We start from the raw sequence: 8,357 nt of genomic DNA on the forward strand, positions 1-8,357 counted from the left end.
AGCTCCCCCGCGCCTTCTCCAGGTGGCAAAGGCGGCCTCACTCTGCAGAAGTGAGATAACCTCCCATCCAGCAGCTGGCGGGCCCAGCTACCCAGGCTGCCAGTGGGGCCTGCCCACTGGAAAATGGGGTGCTAGACTGAGCAGAGGAGGACAGCAGGGGTGGGCAGATGTCTTGGGGTCAGTGGTAATTAGGGGCTGCCGGCCCCACACTTGTCTAGGGGAGAGGATGTGTCTAGTGGCTGTAATTATAAAGCTCAGAAGCCCATGGTCCTGGTGCCATCGTTTCCTGCCAGCTGTCCCCCTGCAGCGGGACAGGTTCGGGTGTGGCCAAGCATCCTGGAAGCTGGGCAGGGGACCCCTCAGGAAAAAGGTGGGGGCTACAGAGCCCTTCTGGTCTGGGCCCGCCCCCGACCCGTCTGGCCAGCACACTGCTCATTCACAGGCTTGCTCGCTGACTCTCACCTACCTCAGCTGCCTGCCTGCCGCTGCGCAAGGCGCTCCCTCCTGGAGATGTCAAGCCTCCAACAGAATGAAGCCACACAGAGGAAAGTTGGGGGAGGAGAGAGGAGGGAGGTGAGAGGAGCGAGCGGCCTGTGCTGGACCACTGAGGCCAAGAAGGCAGCTCAACTCCTGGCATGCTCCCTCCTCCCCCTCTGCCAGCTCAGAACCTATTTTATGGGATGTGCTGCATGCCCCGCCCCCAACATCCCATACATCTCTCTCCTGAAAATCCACCACCGGTAGAGCATTCCTTTGGGTTAGGCATTGCCTTCTTCCTCTCTGAATCTCTCTTCACAGCAAATGCCCCTGGGATGGGGAGCCCTAGCAGTGAGCAAGACCTCAGGAGGGAAGAACTTTTTGATGTCTTTGTCCCTGACAGGTGTGAAGATGTTGACATTTAAGGGAAAGTTGAGGGTTAGAATGACCAAAGTTGGGGGGAGATGAAGACAGTGGTCACCAAATTCACAAGTGGACAGGCATGCCCATCCAGGGCTAAGCAGAGGCTCAGAGGCACCATCCCCAAAGGTCCCCCACCCCATCCCAAGGACAGAACACTAGGGGCTGGGAAGGCCCTCCAGGAAGTGGTCCACTAGGAGATCAGGGAGAGGGGCAAGGGCTCTGACCCCTACTCCCCGCTGTAGCCTCTTCGGGGGCTCTTGCCACTAGTCCCAGGGCCTGCCCAGGAGAGGAGATAAGCCCCCTGCCCTGTCTGGTGGATGACCACACCCAGGAGCCTCCAGACTGCTCTGCGGGAATCATCAGAAAAGCTCCTGCAAGTTCCCACCTTTTCATGGAAGTTCTCCCACCGCCTTATGCCCTGAGGCCTCCAAGGAGCAGAGGTGCCCACCCAGAGCCTGGGGCCCAGCGTCCAATGTGGAGACAGGGAGAAAGCAAGGCAGACCCAGGACACATCCCGGGGATGGGTCAACGGGAACTAGAACATTCTTCACTTCCACCATGAGCTGGCCCAGGGATGGGAGGCTGTGGGAATGGGGTGCCCAGTATGGAGACTCTTACAGAGCTTGCCGCCCTGCCAGCCCTCAGCCCCCAACCTCACCCCAGAATGGAGGGGAGGAAGGACTATGAGGCACACACACACACACACACACACACACACACACACACACACACACACCCTCCCTCCACCGTCATATGGCTTTCTGCCAGACTGACAGAGGGGCAGACAGACTAACCACGGCTCCAACAGACACGTGGCTTGGGGCACCCCATTAAGCAAGGTCAGCTCAGTCCCGAAAAGCAGCTTTCTCCCGCCCCAGGGGCAGGGAGGGTGACCGGAGTGGGGAAAGAGACAAGGAGCCTCCTCCAAAAAGGACCCAAAGTCTGAAGGCGGGGGTGTCACTCGCGGCCTGGGGGAGGGGGCGCTCTTAGGTTCGGGCCTCAGGACTCCCTGCCGCCGCCACTGCCGCCCCATTTCAGCACAAACAGCCTCAGACCGCCCCGGTGCGGGGGCGTCTCTCGCAGTCGGGGCCTCCCCCTCCCAGCCCCGCCCCCGCGCGGGGAGGGGGCGCTTTCGGCTCCTGAGCGCCGGGGAAAGCAGACCCCGGAGGGGACCCCCCCCAAAAAAAACACACACAGACACACACACACACACACACACACGGACACTCGGCCCGGCTGCCCGCCCCGCGGCCGCGTAGAAGCAAAGGTTCATCAGGGTCCCGGAGAGGGTCGGTCCCGAATATCCGCGAAGCACCTGACCGTGAAGTCCCGGGGCCGCGGGGAGACCCCAGACCCTGGGGTGCCGTCCCATCCCGCCTCCGCCGAGAGCAAGCCTCCGGCGCCGGGGTCGGTCGGAGACGAAGGCGACGCTGGGGCGGCCACGGGAGCGGGACGCGGGGCTGGTGTGGGTCAAGGAGCAGAGGCGCGCGAGGCTGGCGCTGCTCTCCCGCCGGGAGACCGCGGGGAACGGGGGCAAAGAACGGCCCGCGCCCCCGCCCGCCCTGCCTCTCCGCAGAGGGGGCGCTCTGATGCCGCCGCCCCCACCTGAGCGCGGGCTCGACCCCCCAGTCGGGGGAACCCGAAACAACCCCAGGCACAGGGACACTTTCCCCCAGGCCCGCGAAAGAGCCGCTGCCCTACTGCCTGTCTCGGGGCGGTGGGACAGCCGGCCCCAGCCCCGAGGGGAGACCCTCTAGCCCGGGTCCCGCGCCCTCCAGCCCCGAAAGCTCCGGTCCGCAGGCCCTCTGGGCAGCCCCGAGCCCGGGAGCTCGTCAGAGGCCACCTCCCCGAGCCCTGGAGTCCCCGCCGCAGCTCGCGCCCCAGAGGCCGGAGGGCACGGTCCCCTCTGCCCGTTCCCCGCGGGCCACAACTCACCGCGCGCCGGCGAGGGCTCGGTGGCGCACCCGCCCGCGCCGGGGGCGCAGGGAGGCGTCGGCCGGAGGCTGGCTTTTCGCGGTGGCCGGAGCCCGGGCCGCGGCGGGCGGCTCTGACGCTGCGGTCCGAGCCCGGCGCGGAGCCGCCCGGAGTCCGGGACGCAGCGGGGAGGAGCTGGCGGCCGCCCGGCCCGAGCCGCCTCCAATCGCGCGGCGGTGGGCTGCTGCTCCGGCGAGAGCGAGCCAGCGAGCTAGGGAGCGGCGGGCAGCCCTGCTCCGTCCGCCGCGGAGCCCGGCGTCCGACCCGGGGCGCGGGGTCCGGCCGAAGGCTCCGGGCTAGGAAGGGAGTGGAGCGTGAGCCGAGCAGCGAGCTCAGCCGGCTGAGATGCGGGCGCCCAGCGGCGCCGCGGCAGCCGCACGGCAGCAGGAAAAAAGGAGAGCGAGCTGGAGAGCGCGCTGGAGAGCGAGCGAGAGAGCAAGCGAGGAAGACGCCGAGAGGGGAGGCTGCGGGAGGGGGCGGGCGCCGGGAGCACGAGGGGGCGAGGGGACCGCAGCCGCTCAGCCCGACGCCCACTCTGCTGCCGCCGCACTCGGGAAGGCGCGAGCCCTGCTCGCCAAGTTTGCTCTGCAGGTGCGGCCGAGCGCGCGGCTTCCGCCGGCTTTTAAAGAGAGAGCACCTGGGAGCCCACCCCCGACCCCGCACCTCCACCGCCGGAAGGCTGGGGCTCGCCCAGCTCCCCGCCACCCCTCCGCACCAGCCCCGCCTTCTGCTCCCCCCATCACCACGCCCCACCGGCGCCCTCTCCTGGAAGCCCCCTTCTCCCCCCTCCCCCGGGGCGGATGTCTGCTCCTCGACCCAGAGGACTTGGCAGGGACCCCTCCTGACCCCAAAGGTCGAGGGTCAAGGAACATAGCATCCCGACACACTCCCTGAGAAGTACAGCAAATACAGTGATGCCAAGGGGTCACACTCCTCCCCACCCCCACCCCCATCCTCCCTGAGCATCACTAAGACCCCCACCTTAGGCCAGCTTATCACACACCTGCACCACGCACGCGGCGCGTGCCCCCATGTGGCATGTTCATTTGCACACCCCACTGCTCCTGGTTTGAGCGTATGACACAGGACGGGAGGGGGAGGGGATTCCATTTGCCCCTGGTCACACAGCCTTCAGGAGCCCCTTCCCACTGAGGTCCCCTCCACCCCAGAACTCCACCAGGCTTGGGGAACTCCCACTCCATGGCCCACAGCCCACTGGTCTCCCTCCAGCACTGGTCTGCAAAGTGTAACAGGTGGCCTGGCTGGCAGACAGGAGCGAGCCTGGGGAAAAATCCCTCAGCCAGGGAGAAGCTGGAGCCCCAGCTCTCCTCCTCCCCGGGGGGGCTGTGAAAAATCCCAGGAGAGGGCTGGCCTTAGAGAGGAAGAGAGGGAGGGAGCCTTGCAGCCCTCTTAGGATTGCAAGAGCATCCCATCCCAGACTGCAGAAGTGTCTTCAGTTAGAGCTGTGACAAGTGACTGTCCTTGTCCCAGGGAGGGTGCTCAGCACAGTGCCAGAGAGCTGGGAGGGGCGGGGGAGAGTGGCTGACCAGCGGCCTCCCTCCCCCGCGTCAGTACCTCCGTCATCCTGGCTGACCTGCAGAGTGCCATCTGGGCTCCACTGTGCCCAGGCCTGGGGGGATTCATGCCCCCCACAGCCCAACACCTCATTTCCACAGATAATTTCTTCTTCTAGATCAGGGGAATGTCTGGGAGGGCCTGGGAATAGCAGGGTCTGACCCTCCCCTACTCCGCCCTTTCTCCCTCCCTGCTCCTCATCCAATGCCCCGGCACCTTCCCAAAGACCCACTCAGGCACTCCCTCCTCCAGAATTCCAGACACTGCCAGGCCAGAACCATATCTTGTTCACCATGGTTCATCCAGGGCCTGGCACCATGCCTGGCCCTAGTGAAAGCTCAATCACTGTTTGGTGAATGAACACATGTTGGCAAAACATGAACTCTCTTTGTAACTCTCTCATGTGATAGCCCCAAATACATGTCTCATTTACCCAGACTGAAGTCTCTGGTGGGAGGGTGGTGATCATGCATTCATTCATGCATTCATTCATGCCTTTTTTTTTTTTTTTTTTTTTTGATGCAACCAGCACTGACCGAGATCCTGCTGCATTCCTAGTCCCAGGAATACACAGAGGGCAGCACAGCACCCTGCCCTTGAAGAGAGCACCCTGCCCTTGAAGAGTGCACCCATGGCCATGCGCACCTCGGCCAGACGCATTTTAGAGAGGCATGAATGAGCTAAGGCCGCCAAAGCTCCTGCTGTCTGCCGGCTCTGCCCAGCCACGTGTGCACTGCTCTGGGCTTGCAGGAAACTCAAGTCACTCCTGGAGAGGCCGTAGCCTTGGGAACAGCCTGCCTGGGTTCCAACCAAACCCCGAGCATACCTGGGTCCTCCTGCCCAGGGTCCCTCAGTTTCCTACCTGTACAACAAGGACCATGATGCTGACCTCAGAGCAGGGCTGCCCGGTTGCTGTGCAAGAAGCCACCCAGTTAGGGGTGCTGGGAGGTTCAAGTTCAGCCTGCCTTGGGCTTGACACGGGACACATCCTGTCTTGAGGATGGGTCTGCCTAAAAGATGGGGGTCCTTTGATTCCTGTCAAGGGTCCATAAGGGCCAGAGCCTGGGCCCTACTGGCAAGGCCGTCATGAAGAGGGGATGAAATAATGGATGCAGGGCACCCAGTCCTGTGTTTAGGTGCCCAGAAGTGGGAGCCACTGCAGTTTTTTAAACAGAATATAGTCCTCAATATCCTTTTGTTGAATAGCCTTTTGTTGAATGAATGAATGAATGGAACTGAACATAAAGGGGCCATGGTTTATTGAGAGCCAAAAGGAGCCCAGCCGCTCTCCCCACCCCCGGCCCTCAGCATTGCCTGCACTCTGGCCATAATTATCCCACCCCCCACCAGCTGTGTCGCAGAAGCCTGGGTAGGCTATATTTTTCAGGGGTTAAAAAAAGAAACACTGTTGGCTGGCAGATGGCTGAGTGTGTGGACTCGTCCAGTTTGAAGGTCTCAACCTGAGGCCTAGCTCTTCTGGGCAGCTGTCCTGGGCCATCCCAGGCCTCCAGGCCTCCAGCCTCAGAGTGGACAGCCATCCAGCCCTCACCTGTGACCCCCAGCCTGGTCCAGCTGGGACACCTCTTCTCCCTCATGCTGACTCATGGCTGACTTGACTTATCATGGTAACAGACACACAGAGACACACAGACTCACACACACAGACACACCCCCGCCACAGACATAGAGACACATTCAGATACACATTCACAGAGACACATATATATACACACATACACAGAGACTCACCCAGAGATCCTCAGACACAGACATACACACAGACACACTCACACGCACCTCCAGAAACATCAGTTGTTGTCCCCTGCCCTGGAGACAAAGGAACTACAGAGCCGCCTCTGTGGGAGAAGAGTGATCACAGGTGACCTCAAGGAATCACGTAGCAGGGCCCCAGCGTGGGCCAGCTGCGAGGGCCCAAATTCCAAACTGCTCTTCAGCAAGCCGTCCCATTCCCACTCCTCAGAGCTGTTCTCTGACTGGGAGGAGGGCACAGGGCTGAAAGCAGGAGGCCAGGTCCTTGGCGCTAAGGCTGTGTGACCTGGGGGAGTTGCCCAGCCTCTCTGAGCATTGGTTTCCCCATCAGTGACATGAGGGGCTGGGCCGAGTTCTTTCTAAGGATGCTGGGATTTGGTGTTGGGTCTTATTCTAAAATCTTTAAGGAAGTTGACCTGATTGACACTGGTGGGGTTCTCAGGGGGGATATTCGAATCCACCAGTCCTGCACCCATGGGCCTCCCCAGAGAAAAGGAGACACCATCTCAGCACCGATGGACAGATGGCTTCGGGGGGAGAGAAAGAGGCACGTAGTCCTAGAGGAAAGAATCATAGAAAGTCCTGCACCCGTACTTTGTACCTTTATGACCTGGAAGTTCTTCCTGAGGTCTGACCTAACTCCCTCCTGCTGCAGCAGATTCTTTCTTCCTGCTCTCATTCTGGCCTCCCTGGCAAGGGAAAACAACTTGCCTGCCTTTTCCCACCCACTGGGTTGGCAACTCAAACTCACCAAGCTGCTCTAGGACTTCTCCATTTCAAAAGATTCCTAATAGGAGAGGGCAATTGTCTTTGAAAATCCTGAAGTTTAGAATTTGCTGAACTAGATCAAAGTGAGCTTGAAGGTGCAGGGGCCTGGGGGGAGCCCGGCAGGCCTGGAACACCTGAGAAATGGTCCCCATGTGGAGTGAAACCAGTCACCGCCTCAGCCTCGGGGTCTGATGGGTTTCAATTTTGGTTTCCCCTGAACCAGGCCATGAGATGGAAATGCCTCTGACAGGGGAGTTTGTTTAAACAATAACTGTCCCCTGGCAGGACATTTCCAGGCTGAAGGACTGACTACAAGAGAAGGCATGGCCCCAGGCTCTGCAGAGAGTCCTAAGTCACCCTGCAGGCTCAGAGGAGTTGAGGAGAGCTGGGGTGAGAGGTGAGGCCCGGGGTTAAGCACCCCGGAGTAAGTCACCCCTACTTAGCCTCCCAGGGCCACCCCAGCCCCTCTCCTTTGCCCCACAGAGATATTGAGACTCAAGGACACAGGTACTAGGAAATTGCCCCAGGCCAGGCTTGGGGACAGGCCAGAGGGTGACCCCCTCCTTTGAGGCTGGTATGGGTCCAACCTCAGGAATCCTCCCACAACCGCTGGAACTCTCTCAGACCTTTGACTTGGACTAACGAGTTGGCTAAAGCCATCATCCCCTTTCCACAATTCCAAAATCCAACAGGCTCTGAAAACCAGTTTGTCCATAAATTTTCAGCAAAGTCATTTGGCTGCAAAACCCGATGTGAAAGCAAGTCATTGTCTTGCTCCCTTGGTGGGAGATACTCTGTTTCACCACAGGAACCTGAGCCAGCGTATTGTTTGGGGGATACTGCCCCAGGTCCCCTGGCGCTGTTGCACAATATATCATATTATCTTTCTAAATTCCAAAACCATCTGGCCCCAGGGACCTATGCACCTGTAATCATCCCATTTGGACCAAAGACTTTCCAGGGTCCACAGCACAGCTGTATGTACACCCTCCCAACCCGCCCTGACATGTGGGAAGAGGAGAGAAGCTGGACGGAGCAGAGAGAGCAGATTCTGAACACAGTTCTGCTAAACCCAAGTGCTGGGGACCAGATGCAGGAGCCGGACAAGGTAGGTAAGGATTTAGGGGACAGCTGGCACCAGATTGCTAGAGGGAGGGGATATGAGGAAGTAAAAGCAGGGGAGGCTGTGGCACAGCCCCAGGCTCTTGGGTGGTCAGGGAGGGAGGGGCAGCTGAGGCTGGGAGGTCAGGGCCCTCAGAGGAGCTCTCACTTAGACCCTGAAAGAGGAGTAGGATTTGGAAGAGCTGAGTGCTGGGGAAGCCGGGGGGGGGGGGGGGGGGGGGCGGGGGGGGGGGGGTTCCATAGCCCAG

This window comes from Physeter macrocephalus, chromosome 18 (assembly GCF_002837175.3).
Source record: "Physeter macrocephalus isolate SW-GA chromosome 18, ASM283717v5, whole genome shotgun sequence".
Taxonomy (NCBI): domain Eukaryota; kingdom Metazoa; phylum Chordata; class Mammalia; order Artiodactyla; family Physeteridae; genus Physeter; species Physeter macrocephalus.